Raw genomic sequence first — 18014 nt, forward strand, 5'->3', positions numbered from 1 at the left:
TTGCGAATATGAACAACCATCAGGTGAATAATGGAATGACGACAAGGACAATTTGCGCCCGACCGGAACTCGAAGGCGGATTTCCCACATATCACAAGCTGTCGACTGACATTAAATTATCCGAAAAGACATCACGGCCAGACCCAAACTTCCGTATGTCAACCATCTGTCAACAACCTGCACTCATTCATCCATTATGTATATTTTCGTATAGGTGGGAAATATTAATTGAGAGTCACTTGCCCTGTGTACGAAGGAACATTGTACCTTACTTACGAACAACACAGGCACTACAATACACTCGTAGTATTGATCCGCCGACACCAGGCAAGTGGCTCTCAATTAAAATGTATCCCCCATACGGGAATGTACAATACCGGCCATTAAAATTGCTATACCAAGAAGAAATGCAGACGATAAACGTGTATTCATTGTACAAATACATTATACTAGAACTGACGTGTGATTACATTTTCACGCAATTTGGGTGCATATATCCTGAGAAATCAGTACCCAGAACAACCACCTCTGGCCGTAATAACGGCCTTGATACGCCTGGGCACTGAGTCAAACAGAGCTTGGATGGCGTGTACAGGTACAGCTGCCCATGCAGCTTCAACACGGTACCACAGTTCATCAAGAGTAGTGACTGGCGTATTGTGACGAGCCAGTTGCTCGGCCACCATTGACCAGACGTTTTCAAAGGGTGAGAGATTTGGAGAATGTGCTAGCCAGGGCAGCAGTCGAACATTTTCTGTATCCAGAAAGGCCCGTAAAGCACCTGCAACATGCGGTCGTGCATTATCCTGCTGAAATGTAGGGTTTCGCAGGGATCGAATGAAGGGTAGAGCCACGGGTCGTAACACATCTGAAATGTAACGTCCACTGTTAAAAGTGCCGTCAATGCGAACAAGAGGTGACCGAGACGTGTAACCAATGGCACCCCATACCATCACGCTGGGTAATACGCCAGTATGGCGATGACGAATACACGCTTCCAATGTGCGTTCACCCGATGTCGCCGAACACGGATGCGACCATCATGATGCTGTAAACAGAGCCTGGATTCATCCGAAAAAATGACGTTTTGCCATTCTTGCACCCAGGTTCGTCGTTGAGTACACCATCGCAGGCGCTCCTATCTGTGATGCAGCGTCAAGGGTAACCGCAGCCATGGTCTCCGAGCTGATAGCCCATGCTGCTGCAAACGTCGTCGAACTGTTCGTGCAGATGGTTGTTGTCTTTCAAACGTCCCCATCTGTTGACTCAGGGATCGAGACGTGGCTGCACGATCCGTTACAGCCATACGGATAAGATGCCTGTCATCTCGAGTGCTAGTAATACGAGGCCGTTGGAATGCAGCACGGCTTTCCGTATGACCCTTTTGAGCCCACCGTTTCCATATCCTGCTAACAGCCACTGTATCTCGATCAACGCGAGCAGCAATGTCGCGATACGATAAACCGCAATCGCGATAGGCTACAATCCGACCTTTATCAAAGTCGGAAACGTGATGGTACGCATTTCTCCTCCTTACGCGAGGCATCACAACAACGTTTCACCAGACAACGCCGGTCATCTGCTGTTTGTGTATGAGAAATGGGTTGGAAACTTTCCTCATGTGAGCACATTGTAGGTGTCGCCACCGGCGCCGACCATGTGTAAATGCTCTGAAAAGCTAATGGTTCAAATGGCTCTGAGCACTAAGGGACTCAACTGCTGAGGTCATTAGTCCCCTAGAACTTAGAACTAATTAAACCTAACCAACCTAAGGACATCAAAAACATCCATGCCCGAGGCAGGATTCGAACCTGCGACCGTAGCGGTCTTGCGGTTCCAGGCTGCAGCGCCTTTAACCGCACGGCCACTTCGGCCGGCTGAAAAGCTAATCATTTGCATATCACAGCATTATCTTCCTGTCGGTTAAATTTCGCGTCTGTAGCACGTCATCTTCGTGGTGTAGCAATTTTAACGGTCAGTAGAGTATATAATGGATGTACGAGTGCAGGTTGTAGATACGTGGTTGACGACATACGGAAGTGTGGTTCTGGCCGTGAAGCGTGCTCCGATAGCCTAATGGTAAGGTGGCTGCTTCCGATAAGCGGGATATCCGGGTTTGAGTCCCAGACCGGCAGAAATTCTCATTGTTGTCATTCCATTATACAGCTAATGATTGTTCACATTTGCAACTGCGAATATATTTCAAGTATAATCTGTCGAAGTTTGTGGAATTCAAACCGAGTCACAGAAGTGCAAGGGGTGGATGGTGATAGTCTTCCTGTAGGCCGTCCTGTGAGTAGAGTGTCTAGTGCAGTGGTTCCAAACCTTTCTCTGAGTCTAATCAGATGTTAGCTATAGTCCCGGAGTCCCTCACATCAGGACCTCATCCCCCATAATCAAAATTAGTGTCTAAAGTAACTTTAGAATAAAAACAATTTTCTTCGAACACTTTCATTTTTAAAATGACGAAAGATATACAAATCACGATTAGTTTTTGTAAATATTTTATTAAACAATGGATTAATAAGTCAATGAGACAATTGGTACTTCTTATTTCTAACAATCTTTTTCAGAGAATGATGACGCTATTGTCAGTGCAATACAAGTGCTACTTTCAAACCCTCCTCGACAGAAAAGGAAGTTATCCACACTGAGGGTAGACACTTGTTAAAAAACATGCTTCCCTTGCACCACTCCTCTCTCTACCGACATGTGCTTCACATACAGCTCGCACCCTATTTAAAGTAAACCATATTAAACTGCGTGCACAATACGTAGGCCTACCGTCTGTAAATCATTTGATTACGCAACTCTTTACCTCTGAATTGGCGGAAATAAGAAGACTTTAGGCTGTCAATGCTTTCTGCAATAATAATAATAATAATAACAATAATATTAATAATAATAATAATAGAGTGTATATACTACAGCAGTGTTGTAGTCATCATACAATTACTGTTGTGCTGTGTTGCCAATTGGTTTATTATTGCGAAGTGGATAATTCAACACCGTTTGGTGAATTGTGGAAACTACGTAAAAGTTTACTGGCGAAATTTCGGGAGAGCACTTTTCAGGAGCAGTCGGACAACATATTACTTCCCTCCACATACATCTCGCGTATTGACCACGAGGAGAAAAATTCGAGAAATTAGAGCCAATGTAGAGGCTTACCGAAAATCGTTCTTCCCACGCACTGTTCGCGAGTGGAACGGGGTTGGAGGGATCAGATAGTGGTAACGAAAGTACCCTCCGCCATACACCATTCGGTGGCTTGCTGAATATGATGTAGATGTAGATGAAGGTATTTTCATGACATATTTAAGTATATGTGATTTGTACGTGTCAACTTTATTGTCACCGATGCATGGCACAAAGTATGTGTGTAGGGGATGTACTATGTGAGGGAGATTCTGTTCATACATTTTTTACACAAATTGCAACCCGCACCACGCTGAGTCACACATTAATGTTAGTTTTAGACAAAAATGTAATTATTGGTAACTCTTGTAATCAGTACTAGAGGCCTATGAAAAAGTGATAGTAGTAATGATCTGAAGACTGAAATATTGTTCAAGCCTATTCTTTTCACTCCTCAGAAAATTACATTTTAGCTGTCAGATGATAAATACACCCAGGTTGGGAAGCACTGGTCTAGCGGATTAAGCGAGATGGCTCATCAAATATGAAGACAGACAGCTCGAAACGAATGTCATCCAAATGTAACGGCTCAACATATTGCTGCCTCCTGGCCTACCCAGACGAATAGTTAGAACTGCAAGTCGAAGAATACTTGGGATAAAAAGAAGGATGTCATCTGCAACTCAGTACGAAACATGGACAGTGGATATGCCAGATTAGCGTCGAGATATTTGGCAAACCCAAAGGAAAGAGCCTATGCTGGCTATTGACGAAGGTGCTGAGATAGTGGCTCTCCAAGGGAGACATCTACAAAATATTAACAACCTGAAAGTGCATGGATTCAATGAACTTGATAAATTCGAAATTACTATACTTGTATGAAATGGGTTGGGAAATATGACAAGCACCCTACCACCAATACAAGAACACACATTTGGAATGAAAGTAAATGGACTAACTTTCTACATTTAACATAAGCCTCCATCACAACGTTAGCAAACGTTAGTGCTACCCAACCCAGAGCACTCAACCATCTATACAGGTGACTAACATACACCATCATAGATGGGACTATGCAACCTGCAACGAAGACTGCCTGAAACTAATGGTCTGGGCATACCTGAACAACTGCCACGTAGTAGCCGATGCTAAAGGTAAAGGCTCCTTCCAGTCGAGGACTTGGAGCACGACAACATCACCCAATCTGCGCTTTGTGGCAAAATCAATATCAGCTATAGCCCTACCAATCACGAGAAATATCTTACCCCGATTCCAAAACAGCCAACACTGTGCAATCGTCTCCGACTAGGGCTATAATTGTGGATTGCAAGAGGTATGCCTACTGTTTTATTTATGGCTGTACTTTCCTTCAACTGTAGTATTGTTTTTTCAGGATAAAATTCAGTCATCAATTGCAAATAAATTGTTTTGTGGTTCACTGGTTTCGACAAATTAATTTGTCATCTTCAGAAGCTTCGCACTGGTTTAGCAGATGTCGTTATCTTCTTCATAACAAATAATAACAATTTATTTGCAGCATGTAACGTAGCAAATTATTACGAGGTGCATCTTGCATTGAAAACGTAGCTTGCCGTGGAGCCGGAGGAGAGCAGATTTTGGTCCCACGCTCGCACAGCTGACGCAGGCTACTGGGCCTGGTGAGACGTGTACTTGCTTAACGCTGCCTGCAATACGTTACACACATTCTCTATGAATCTGAAGAGTTACAATTCTATGAATAACACAACGATACTGTTAAAATTTCAAATCAATAACTTCAATATTTTCGGAGCTATTTTTAGCTAAAACACACGATAACCGAGCTGACATTGTGCAACCGAGTTAGGAACTGTAATGTGTTCATCTATAATATCAACTGAAACTGCAACCAAGAGGATAGGTTCATATAATCTAATTTTCTGGAATTTTCTTTAGTTTCATTACCACAGATTTTTGACGTAATTAAAAAAAAAGGTTAGAAAATTGTTATTTAATTGTGCTTTGGTTGTGAGAGTGTTTTGGAGAGACTGAGAGGGTGAAAGGAGGACATACGTAATGTGGGAATGTGATATTTTGCTAAAACTATGTAATGTATGCGTGAGAAAGTTGTTGTGCAATAGCGCTACTTGTGGCGTATGTCCGAGTAAGGTTGATTTTGTAAAAGGCAGCCAGAAGGGGCGTTGAGAATTAATTTGATAGTAATTTATTTTGTGGAAAGGAATCGTATTTTGTTTTTATTAAATTTTATTTAGTTTTGGAATACGAAATTTCTAGTCTAAATTATTTGTGCTAATCCGATTGGCTGACATTAGAAATACCGCGAGTGTAGAAGGGCTTGAGATGATCTGATTGGCTGTTTAACATACTAGCCAATAGGAATTCAGAATTTCCCGCGCGTTTGAGTAGGGCTTTGTGACTCAGATCTATGAGTCGATATAGTCGCTCGGGACACCTATGTTAAATCGCATTGATCAAATTTGTTCCAAAATTAAATTCGCGTGTTTGATCGGTTCTCGGGTCGTTGACGAAGAGCGACGACAGTATTGAGTATTTTGTGAAAGTTTGAGCTGTGTGAGTGGTTTATTTAATGAGATATTCGCGTGTGAACTTTTCATGTATATTAACTCCGCGTGGCGTGTTTCGTGCGGATTACGAGGCATTATGGCGAGCACTTCTGTACAAGAAGACAACTGAACGACGGGCTGTGTTAACCCGTAAGTAATCGTGGGTCAGTGACTGTTTAGGACGTTCAAAGTATCGGGTCGGACTAAATATCTTCTGGCTGCTTTTGGGTGAGAACGTGTTACTGACAGAATTAATAACATTGCATAATTAATGACGGGATATTAAATACTAACTTGACAGCCGTTTTCCTTATTTTAAAGACAATAAACCAACTAAAAGGTAATTTTAGATATTTTTTCAAACAAGTCATCAAAGAATCCCGAAGAGTCGATAGTTTAACTAACTTTCAGCTACTGCCCATGGACTAGAGTCATGTGGCCTCTGCGTTGTAGGTATTTAGTCGAATTTTGTCAACGCTGCTTCTGTCGGCTAAACCAGTACCTACCATAGCAGAGTGAAGGGTTAGATAACCTGAAGCCTATCCATGTAGTGGACAGATTTACGTTAAAATGAAAAATCGAGATTAATATATCTTTATTGACCCGTTTCGACCATCTTCAGAATTTCTTGGCTGTAAACGGTCAACAAAGAAATATTAATGCGATCTCGACTGTTCATTTTAACGTAAATATAACATCAGGTCGCTGCTCTCCGTAAACTATGTCGTCAAAATTTATGAAAGTGGTCAGATTGTTTAAAGGATAGTGAAAGCGCAACCCACCCCGCCACAAACAGATGACTGAATTTTACTCTGAAAAAAAGAATTAAGTCTCTTCTTCGATGGAACCTCAAGAAAGTCAGCTGGTACCTATTTTCAAAGAATGTTGGAATAGCAGTAAGAAGAATACCTCCGACACCAAACAACTACATACGATTTGTGAAACTGATACTAAAATCAGCATAGAAGCCCATACCTCAAGGATACTGTAAGGAATATGACCCTTGTTGGACTAAAGAAAGCACAGCCCTATTCAAAGAGTATAATAGAACAGGAAGCTATGAATATAAAAAAAATTAATCAATTTTCTGGATGAAAAGCGAAAAAAAAGATGGCATGAGGTGGTAGAAAATATCGATTTCATACACATACGCTGCAGAAGTTTGGGCCTCCAAAGAAAGCTGGGAGAAGCCAGCTACCAACATAGACGAATGGCCAAAGTCATTCAGAAGCAGTTTAGTTCTAACATACTTAAGACCTCAAAAATATGTGACTACAGAACATAAGGAAATAGTGACGGAGAACATGAAAGTAGCAATAAGTAACTTTGAGGATGGGACTACGCTGACATGTGAAGTAACAAGTAGAGAAATGGAAAATGCACTAAAACACACCAAAAATGGGAAACCAGCTGGCGTGTATGAACTGCTCCCTGAATTTCTGAAGAGCGTCGGTAAGGATGGAGTGAAGTGCCTAGTAGAATTGTTTACCACGGCTTTAATGATTCCAAAAATATGGAAGGAACTAAAGTCATTGCTATCCAAGACCCTGGAAAAACTAGATATAAACCAAAAGACTACAGGACGATTTTACCGCTGTGCATTACGGGTGAGAGAGTAATAATGGACAGAATAGAACCAATTATCGATCATATCAATAACATGGAGAAGGTGTGGAAAGTGTAGAAGCTGCTGTGACCAAGTCCTAGCCCTCACAACCCATGTAAGCGAGATTTTAAAAGAACAGTCGTTTGGTTACCTCTTCCCCCAACGATTTTTGAAATTCCGAAGGAATGCTATCTATGCCAACCGCCTTACTGTAAATAAAATCTTCCAATCCTCTATTGTTTGAGTGATACTGGATCACCTGCGTTACCAAGTCGTCGTAATACATCCTCTCTCTCGTAGATGCGTTCAGTGAACAGTTTCCACCCATACCGTACCTCCCTTGTGTTTAGTAGTGGAATTTCTTTTGCATTCTTAATGCTCACGTCTTTCCTTTTAATTGCACCGACGGTTGTTTTTAGTTTCCTCTCCGCTGAATCAGTCCTTCATGCGACCATTTATATGTAGATTTTTTCGCATTTTCCTGTACCTATTCTGTCTTGGCTTTTTTACACTTAATACTTCATTTGTATGTGATTTTTACTGCTGCATTTCCATGTTTTTCCGGAACATTTTTGCACTTTCTTTCGTCGATCAATTGAAGTATTTGTTCTGTTCACAAAGACTCCTTTCCCATAGCCTGCCTTTGGTACGACTTCTGTAACTGACATTTTCAGAGATGTCGAGTCCTCCTCAACTGATCTGTCTATTGCGGTATTCATTATTGCAGCATTAGATTTGTCACCGCCTCCTTTTAAATGATTTGTAGTTATGTAAAATAACGAAGAAATGAAAATATTAACTTTCTGGAAATTCTGACTTGAAATAATTAGCAATGACCGTAACGTTAAAATTTCTTTCATTCTATTGATAATGCCTTTAAGTAAAATATTAAAAAAGTCAGTTTGGAAGGCTGTTTTTTGGCAATCTATAAATTGACCGTGAAATTTAATGCTGTTTTCTTCCGAAAAAGAATATGAAGTTTGTAATCGCTCTTCGAAATGTACGTAAAAATGATTGCAGGCTCTATCAAAATTTAATGACAAAAGATAGCTGCGCATGAAATGGCACTTGAAAATGACACGAACTGAAAGAAAAGCTTCGGTATTTAATTATTTATCAATTACTTATCTTGTAAAGAAAGGAATGGTACTTCAAATAAAATAAAAATTAAATTTAACAATATATTTTCAAAGTAATTGATACACACAACTTACATTCGGTCATCACAACACCTGATCGATACTTATGACGGAAAAACACAAAAAATGTCTGAAGATAATACTTTTATGTGATTTCCAAACATTCAGTTATTCCCAGAATCTAATTAAACATTTATTTTCCAGATAAGATTTAAAGCTGGACACTCAGCTAAAATAACATCAGATGTAAGCTAGCGAAATTCAGGATCGAGCAAGCAACAAAGCGAGAGAGCAACATAAGCAAAAAATGTCAAAAAGTGAGGTCGAGGACACTTTTGCAATGAGCTCTGGTATCTCTGATACAGTTATTACCGTATTTTATGGACTATAAGACACGACGGACTATAAGATGCACCTTAATTCTTCAGTAACTTTTTAAAAATATATTTTTACCATTTTTGTTATTAGATTGCAGAGCCAGCCAAAGAATTCTGAGTTTATAAAACTGAACTAATATTAAAATCTCTGAAAAGCCTCATCTGAACTTTCTTCTTCTTCCACTTCTTCTTCTTCCCTCCCCTGCACCTCCTCTTCCTCCTCCTCCTCCTCCTCCTCTTCGTCCTCCTCATCCTCCTCCTCTTCGTCGTTATCGTTGTCCTCTTCACATGTAAGAGTGTCTTCACTCATCAAGAGCGTTAGTTACGCCGCACTTCTTGAAAGATTTACCAATAATGCCTTCTCTCACTCTCAACCATGACTGTTTTATCCACTGACGTATTTATTTGATTGTAGGTCGTTTTAAACGTCCTTTCGGCATGAATTCATGTTGGGTTTCATCTAACATCCATTTGTTCCATTCCTCTCTCACATACACATTGAATGGTTTGTTTATCGAGACATCAGGAGGTTGCAATTGTGAAGTAAGTTCTCCCGGAGCAACAGAAAGCTCTGTATTTCCCTGTCTCAGTTTCTCTTTCACAGAGTTTTTCAAGTGACTGCTAAGCCGATCCAGCATAAGAAGAGAACTCTTCTTCAATACAGCACCTTTCCTTCTCTCCCACGCTCTGTTAATCCATAATTTCATACCAGCCTCGTCCGCCCAATCCTTGTCATGTACGTGAACAACACCTGGCGGTACCTCAGAAGATTTTGGCATTGCATTGCACTTGAAAAAGATCATTGGATTAAGCTTAGTACCATCGGCACAACACGAAAGAAGAACAGTGTAGTGTATTTTTTCATGTGTCCTTGTTTTTATAGTTACAGTTTTAGCTCATTCCAATGACAACAGTTCTGTTACTCGGGACATCAAATGTCAGCGGAGTTTCGTCCATATTCGCTATTTCGCTTAGTTCCACACAGGTTGAATAATAAAGCGAAGGAAAGATAATATTTTCTCTTCATACTATTGTGGCATTTTCTGAGATATTTTGGTTTTGTTCGTATGCTAAGTCCATCACACTTCATAGATCTGTAGCACCAACCAATTCCATCCTTCAAGTTCCACTATAGCGCCTACTTAGGAGCATTTTTGTATAAATTCAAATGCCATTTTGACGATGTCCTTGAAGCCATTTCAGTACGCCATCTTCTACTTCTGGCCATTTTGCATTCATTCCTCTATCTGCACATTTAGTCTTCCTCATTTTTTCAGCTCTTCTTTACTTGCCCACCAATCGCGAAGATTTCTTTCTGCTGGGGGGGGGGGGGGGGGGGACCGAAATGCCGCTCAGCTGCTATGCTTCCATGTTCCTCTGCATATGCTGTTACTTATAGTCCGCATCATATGAAAACCTCTTATTTTTTTCCATTACGAAACGGGCTATTAACAAAAATATTATTCTGTTACCGATAACACAAATCACGCTAAAATTCGCTGGTACCATAGACTGCAATGACGCGTCTTAGGCTTGACAGTTTTCTGGGTTTGTGGTGGCGGGGCGGGAGGGAGACAGTGATAGCAAGCTTGTGAATCCTCGCAACTCGCAACTTATGTTCGTCGCATCAGTGCACTGCTGGTGCCAGTTGAATCCAGTCCAAGATTTCCCTCAGTATGTGGCCAGTTCTAAGACTGGCGGGAATTTTAAATCAAACACTGGACATTTTGTATTAATTTAGTGTTTAAGACATACCTGAATTTTGGAGACAATTTTTCGAAGAAAAAAGTGCGTCTTATAGTCTGTAAAATACGCTAAAGTTTTATACACTACTGGCCATTAAAATTCCTACACCACGAAGATGACGTGCTAAAGACGCTAAATTTAACCGACGGGAAGAAGGTGCTATGATATTCAAATGATTAGATTTTTAAGCGCATTCACACAAGGTTGGCGCCGGTGGCGACACCAACAACGTGCTGACATGAGGAAAGTTTCCAACCCATTTCTCATACACAAACAGCAGTTGACCGGTCTCGTTTAAGGAGGAGAAATACGTACCATCACGTTTCCGACTTTGATAAAGGTCGGATTGTAGCCTATCGCGATTGCGGTTTATCGTATCGCGACATTGCTGCTCGCGTTGGTCGAGATCCAGTGGCTGTTAGCAGAATATGGAATCGGTGGATTCAGGAGGGTAATACGGAACGCCGTGCTGGATCCCAACGGCCTCGTATCACTAGCAGTCCAGATGACAGGCATCCTATCCGAATGGCTGCACGGATCGTGCAGCCACGTCTCGATCCCTTAGTCAACAGATGGGGACGTTTGCAAGACAACAACCATCTGCACGAACAGTTCGACGATTTTTGCAGCAGAATGGACTATCAGCTCGGAGACCATGGCTGCGGTTACCCTTGACGCTGCATCACAGACAGGAGAGCCTGCGATGGTGTACTCAACCACGAACCTGGGTGCACGAATGGCAAAACGTCATTTTTTCGGTTGAATCCAGGTTCTGTTTGCAGCATCATGATGGTCGCATCCGTGTTCGGCGACATCGCAGTGAACGCACATTGGAAGCGTGTATTCGTCATCGCCATACTGGCGTACCACCCGGCGTGATGGTATGGGGTGCCATTGGTTACACGTCTCGGTCACCTGTTGTTCGCACTGACGGCACTTTGAACAGTGGACGTTACATTTCAGATGTGTTACGACCAGCGGCTCTACCCTTCATTCGATCCCTGCGAAACCCTACATTTCAGCAGGATAATGCACGACCGTATGTTGCAGTTCCTGTACGGGCCTTTCTCGATACAGAAAATGTTCTACTGCTGCCCTGGCCAGCACATTCTCCAGATTTCTCACCAATAGAAAAGTCTGGTCAATGGTGGCCGAGCATCTGGCTCGTCACAATACGCCAGTCACTAGTCTTGATGAACTGTGGTATCGTGTTGAAGCTGCATGGGCAGCTGTACCTGTACACGCCATCCAAGTTCTGTTTGACTCAATGTCCAGGCGTATCAAGGCCGTTATTACGGTCAGAGGTGGTTGTTCTGGGTACTGATTTCTCAGGATCTATGCACCCAAACTTGCGTGAAAATGTAATCACATATCAGTTCTAGTATAATATATTTGTCCAATGAATAACCGTTTATCATCTGTATTTCTTCTTGGTGTAGCAGTTTTAATGGCCAGTTATGTACTTTTCACTTGCGCACTTTACAGTGTCTGTTTCCACACACGTACGTAAATAGAAGTCAGGACAAAAATTTACGATGTTCAAGTGTGACGTTGCATCAGTATCCTAGTTCGAACCCGGTAGCTGAGTGGCCTGCGCGACAGGCTGTTATTCCTAATCGTCCGGGTTCGATTCCCGTTTGGGTCGGAGATTTTCTCTACTATGGGACTGGGTGTTGTGTTGTCCTAATCATCATCTTTCATCCCATCGACGCGCAAGTCGCCGAAGTGGCGTCAAATCGAAAGACTTGCACCCGGCATACGGTCTACCCGATGGGAGGCCCTAGTCACACGACATTTATTTATTATCAGTATCCCACTTCTTTGCACACTGATTTTTCCGGACATTACTCGAACATCAGTCTCCTCTTTATCATTACTAAATTGTGATCTGAGTCCGCTTCGCGGTTTGCCATCCAGTCACACATCTCATTTCGTAATAAATGTGACCACGAATAAATTGTACTCCTCCCGTGTCTGCAGGTCAATACCATGTGTACTACCTCCTCTTGTCACTTGATAAGCATATTCGCTGTTACTAGCTGAAATTTATTGCGGAACTCAAGTACTTTTTTTCCTTTCTCATTCCTACTAGCCACACGGTGTTTGCCCATAATTATGTCTTCTATTCCTCATTCTGTATCTCACTCCTCTTACACACAGAACTACCAGTTCAATACCCTTCTGTACTTTCTCTACAGCTTCATCTCCTGATAATGATATCACCATGAATACCTGAAATATTATTGTTGCCGTTGGATTGCTGTCGATTCCGATTAGAGTAAACCTATCACTGAATTATTCAAAGCTACTCACTGCCATACCTTCACACACGTAACGAACCCCGCTCCCTTTACACCGTTTTCCGCTGCTGATGTCATTACCCTATATTCGCCTGACTAGAAATCAGCACCTTCCTTCCATTAAACCTCAGTGACAGCCACTATGTCTAGATTGAACTTTTTAATTTCCCTTTTTTAGTTCCCCTACGTAACGTCCCCTATCCCCTTTTGTTGTCGCTGTTGATGTTGAGCCGCTACTGCTACAGCTCGGTCGGTGGAATGGAGACGCGACGCGCAGTCATGGGTTGTCCCCGTCGGATAACGTGGAACAGCGCCTGAAAATCTCTAAAGAAAATTGTTCCTCGCGTAATGTATGAAAGTCCGTTTGCGAGTCCGCACAGTCTTCTCAGCGATGCGGACTGCTGATTTTAATTGTCTGTTATGGTTTTATGATGATTTTCTATGCCCGGTTAGTTAGTTATTGCAGTATTGAGTGAATCACTCATCACTGGCGTCGTTTCACACCACTGAAGCGAGGAAAAATTTATTTGCGGTTCAGTATAAGTAGTTGTTGTTACGTTGCTAGGCAGAATTGTTCACAACGGCACGACGCAAATACAGAGATAATCGATAATGGTTTCGTGCGTCGTAATATTATTTCAGCAAAACACTCCTTTCAATGCTCAATGTTCATCAAGACACTCTTTCAATTCAAATGTTCACAGTTAATTAATTTTGATCTTCAACTATCACACAGTTCAATTAATGATGGAGCCAACACGTGAGATTTCCATTACTGACGAACAATTTTTATTGTTCCTTCTTAGCAGTTAGTTTATAATCATCACACCACACGCACACCGATGTATCGGATCAATTACGGTTCTTTTTAGTTCGGTGATCGTGACAATTCCAACTGTTAAGTCGGCGTATTTGTATTATCTTCGTGTGGTCGTATGAATGTTTCCTACTCAAGGCTAATCAGGTACTGCAGTCTTCGATACTATGTCGCTTCTTCGTTGTAACTGTTCACATTGATAAAGGTTGAGTCCAACAATAATATCTCCAATAATTAGAGTTCATTAACTCGTCGTACGCCATCAGAACATCACTATAGTTCAAGTTCTCAAGTCGGAATAACTGAGAACAAAGTCCGCGCATCCCTATCACGCAATAGTACTTTTTTTAATAGAAACAATCTCGTAGCGTTCCGTTTGTAGTACTATAACAAACGGTGCTCTTTCACGACTCGATAGCAAGCAAGCTAGTAAGCGACTAACATTTCCATGATCGTGCATAGTAAACGCATTGAATTTCCTTTTCGCCGCGTTTACAACTCTCTTTCATAATAAATGTTATCTCTGACCGACATATTACTTTGGACTTAACTTTCGTCGTACTGATTTGCAGTTATTACTGAGATGTTTGATAGCTAATTAAAATAACCTTTCTTTCTTTCTACATTTATATCATGACATACTCAGTAATTATTGAAATTGGTGTTCATCAAAGCTTTAAGGTGTTATATTATTGCCAAATTTGTCGTACCTATAAGGATAACACTGTTCCCTACTTTAAATTATCATGACATTATTATTTGGGTTTTCGGTTTCTTGGGGTGTTACACCTACCACACTGACTTCTGATACTAAAAGCTCCAACTTGTGGTGTTACCTTTCCATAGCTAATTCAATCTTTTCCTTATCGATGCATTGCTTTGTAACCCCCTCCCAGATATGGGAATGGGGAACTAATGTGGAAGCTTTGGCAAAGGAGAGATCGTAACACTTTAATTACAGGTCAGATGTTCTGTGGACACGCACTGCCTTTAACGCAGGTCGCCCAGTGCGCTGTATATCCTACCTTTTGTGCATTTCGCTCTATGCATCCTTCCTTTCTTGCAGATGTACTACCCCAAAACCCAGCACGGTTGTGGGTGGGGATCGTTAAGTACCTGCGCAATGGTGTCCCCTGACTATACTAGGATTGTGCCGCTGGTCCCTGAGCTTTCAACTACCCAAGCAAGCCAAGAAGAACGTTCCAGACATGTCTGCGGCACAGGAACGCTGGGAAATGGTTTACCGGCTAGGTAACCGTTGTTATGGCTGGGTGCGTCTTTGGGTAGAACACTCTTTCGGAGAGGGCGGTACCATGGCGGAAAACTGGCACATGGAAGAAAATTAAACTTCCTTCGGCTGATGACTGCAGGTCCCATCAGTTTCTCCAGATGGGAAAGAGTATTATAATGCCAAGAGACGCAACTCCACGAAGATTTCTTCCCTGGCTTCGCCATGGGAAGAGGTACAAGCCAGACGTCTGGGTGGAAAACGCTTCGGAACGTTCTTGGAAGGATGGGGATACTTTTACCGCAACGAAACCATTATATTTCGAAAATATTGAACACCGTCTTGGAAGGTCGAGTGCCTGGAAAAAATACGAAATGGTTCGATATTAACTAAAACCTTATCTGCTACCCAATATATAGCTCTTCAGGCATGTGATGGCGTAGGTGACATATGTTTGACTATTTCCTGGTTATTTGATGTAAAGTTTATTTTAAATGATTTACTTGTCCCGAGTGGAAGTTTTTAAATGTTTGCAAAGAGATTAACTCTCTTCTGGTTTCATATAACAAGCAGTTCGTAAAGTTGGCCTGAGTGGCGGGTTTTTAAATGGTTTTAAAGAGATTAATTCATTTGTGGTTTTATATAACAAGAAGTTTGTTAAGTTTGCCTTAATGGCGTTTCTTAAAGAAATTATTATCTCATTTATGATTGTAATTCTCTTAATGATTTATCTATGATGCAAATAAATATGTTGAAATGAAATGGTCACTGTGAGGATCAATTCCTTCCACTCCCTTCGTATTAAAGGTTAAGGAAATTGCAGTTCAAAATAGAAATTATGTACCAATTATTGCGTAAAATTTTCACATCTATTCAGAGCTCGTTATATTCACCTCCGAACTCAGGTAGAATTCACAAAGCAATTCTCCTAGCAGAAAAAACACACACGAACATACTATCCTCTGATTATTGATATGCATCGAAACCAATCCAATATTACTATTAAACCGCGCAATTTCTCGTCTGTTGCTTTTGACCGGTCAGAAATTAATAGCTTTTATGAACAATTATGAAAAGAACAAATTTATAAAATCTACAAATATCAAAATAAATCCCTCTCCAAACAACTAAATTATCGTAAAATTTATATTGTTTTCTCAGCCCCGAAAACTGGCTGGCTGCATTTTACAATTTTCCCTGAGAATGATTCATTCTCTCAATGAACAGTTCTGAAGGATACTAAGTTAACACGCCACGCATAACGATATTTGTTTATTTAATACTTCGCATTCACACCATCACTCACACTAATAATCAAACAAATTAGCAATAATGAATGAAAGTCACGATAACACAATAACTACAGGTTTGTTTTCCAAATACACAGTGTTAACTACTCGATAATTTTATAGCCCATAAGATGCTGACATCTTTCGGCCGCAGTCGTAACTACTTGCAGCTAACTACTGGATCCGAGCGCATTTGTCATGGGAGACGTGACCCATGTATGAAGCTATTTGCTACTCTTACTTACACAGGCGCGATACAAAACGCTACGCCTCAATAGTACCGCAAAAACACACATGAAGTACGAAGAAAAGAGGAGATAATAAGTCGACTAGCACGGATAAAAAAAGGTTTGCTAAAATCAAACATCGGCAAACAGGTTTCTGAGTATGTGCTTTTCGTGCTTTGTATGTGTTCCGGTGTAACGACAAGAGCCGGAACGAAGATCAAGATCGATAGAGTAGAGACGACGTCAGCCAAAAGCAAGCGAGCCCCGCGAGAAAGACGGGCCGTGGCGTGTACGTCACGAGGGTAGGCTTGAGCTCTCGCATTCCCTTAACCGAGCAAACAAAATGCCTTTCTAAACTTGTTAACTCGCAGCTAGGTGTGTACGCACTAACGAGTATTGTACCTTCTACTGGAATCTGGTATTATAAAGTCTTACTGATTACTACTCGCACAACAAAATTTAAAATCAGTTCTCTTCTACGTAACAGTCCTCATTTCATACAAGAAATGGTGCCTTATGCAGCTGATAATCACTGTTGCATGATTTTAATTTTATTGTACCCTAGTACAGCCGTAACAAATTATTGGTAGGCCTATGCGTTTCCTATTATTGTAGAACTAATAACAGTAAGACTCCATAACAGTGGATTCCAGTGGGAGATGCAATTCTCGTTCGCTACATACACACCGAGTTAAGAGTTAACAGGTGTAGAAATGCAGTTTGTCTGCTGAGTTGAGCGAGCTCTGCCTACCTCTGTGACGTTCGCGCCGCGGCCTGTCTTTCTAGTGGGCCTCGACAGCAAGCTGGCTATGACGTCATCACGACAGGAGCGGCATCTACACGAAGAGAATAAAAGAGACGCGCCGCCTAGTCTCGGCCGCACTGGAAGACAAGCCGTGACTTATCAAGAATATCATATTAACAGAATATTCCGTCGGTTCTTGGTAGAACAACATTATAATAATAAATGAAAAGCACCAGTTTGCTTTTGTTCGACAATATTATTTTTATTGCTAACCGGTTTTCGGCTTACAAGGCCATCTTCAGGCATTTACTGAGTATTATCACCAAAGAAGTTAAATGTTAGCAGACAACATTGGAAGAGAAGTAACACATCTAGAGTGAAGTAGAAACATACAGTGAGTAACATCTTTGCAATGAAATAGTAAAAACTGAACAGTACATAAATAACAATGGAGTTGACAGGAAAACCTTTAGCACAAAATAAGAATAGCATGCCTACATAACAGTTTCTATTGATAAACAAAACTATTGAAATAAGATAAAATTAGCACTAGGCAAGGCTGCATCAAGAGGTATGAAACATGGAGAGTAATACACAACCAATTAAAAAAGAAGAGACAGTTGTCAATGTAAATACAGAATACACAAGGAACTTAAGCCATATCAATACAATAAACAGAAATTAATAAATGCAGGAAAATTGAGTTGTTTGAGGTGTTTCCTGCATTTATTAATTTCTGTTTATTGTATTGATATGGTTTAAGTTCCTTGTGTATTCTGTATTTACATTGACAACTGTCTCTTCTTTTTTAATTGGTTGTGTATTACTCTCCATGTTT

Source organism: Schistocerca cancellata, chromosome 2 (genome assembly GCF_023864275.1).
Source record: "Schistocerca cancellata isolate TAMUIC-IGC-003103 chromosome 2, iqSchCanc2.1, whole genome shotgun sequence".
Classification (NCBI taxonomy): domain Eukaryota; kingdom Metazoa; phylum Arthropoda; class Insecta; order Orthoptera; family Acrididae; genus Schistocerca; species Schistocerca cancellata.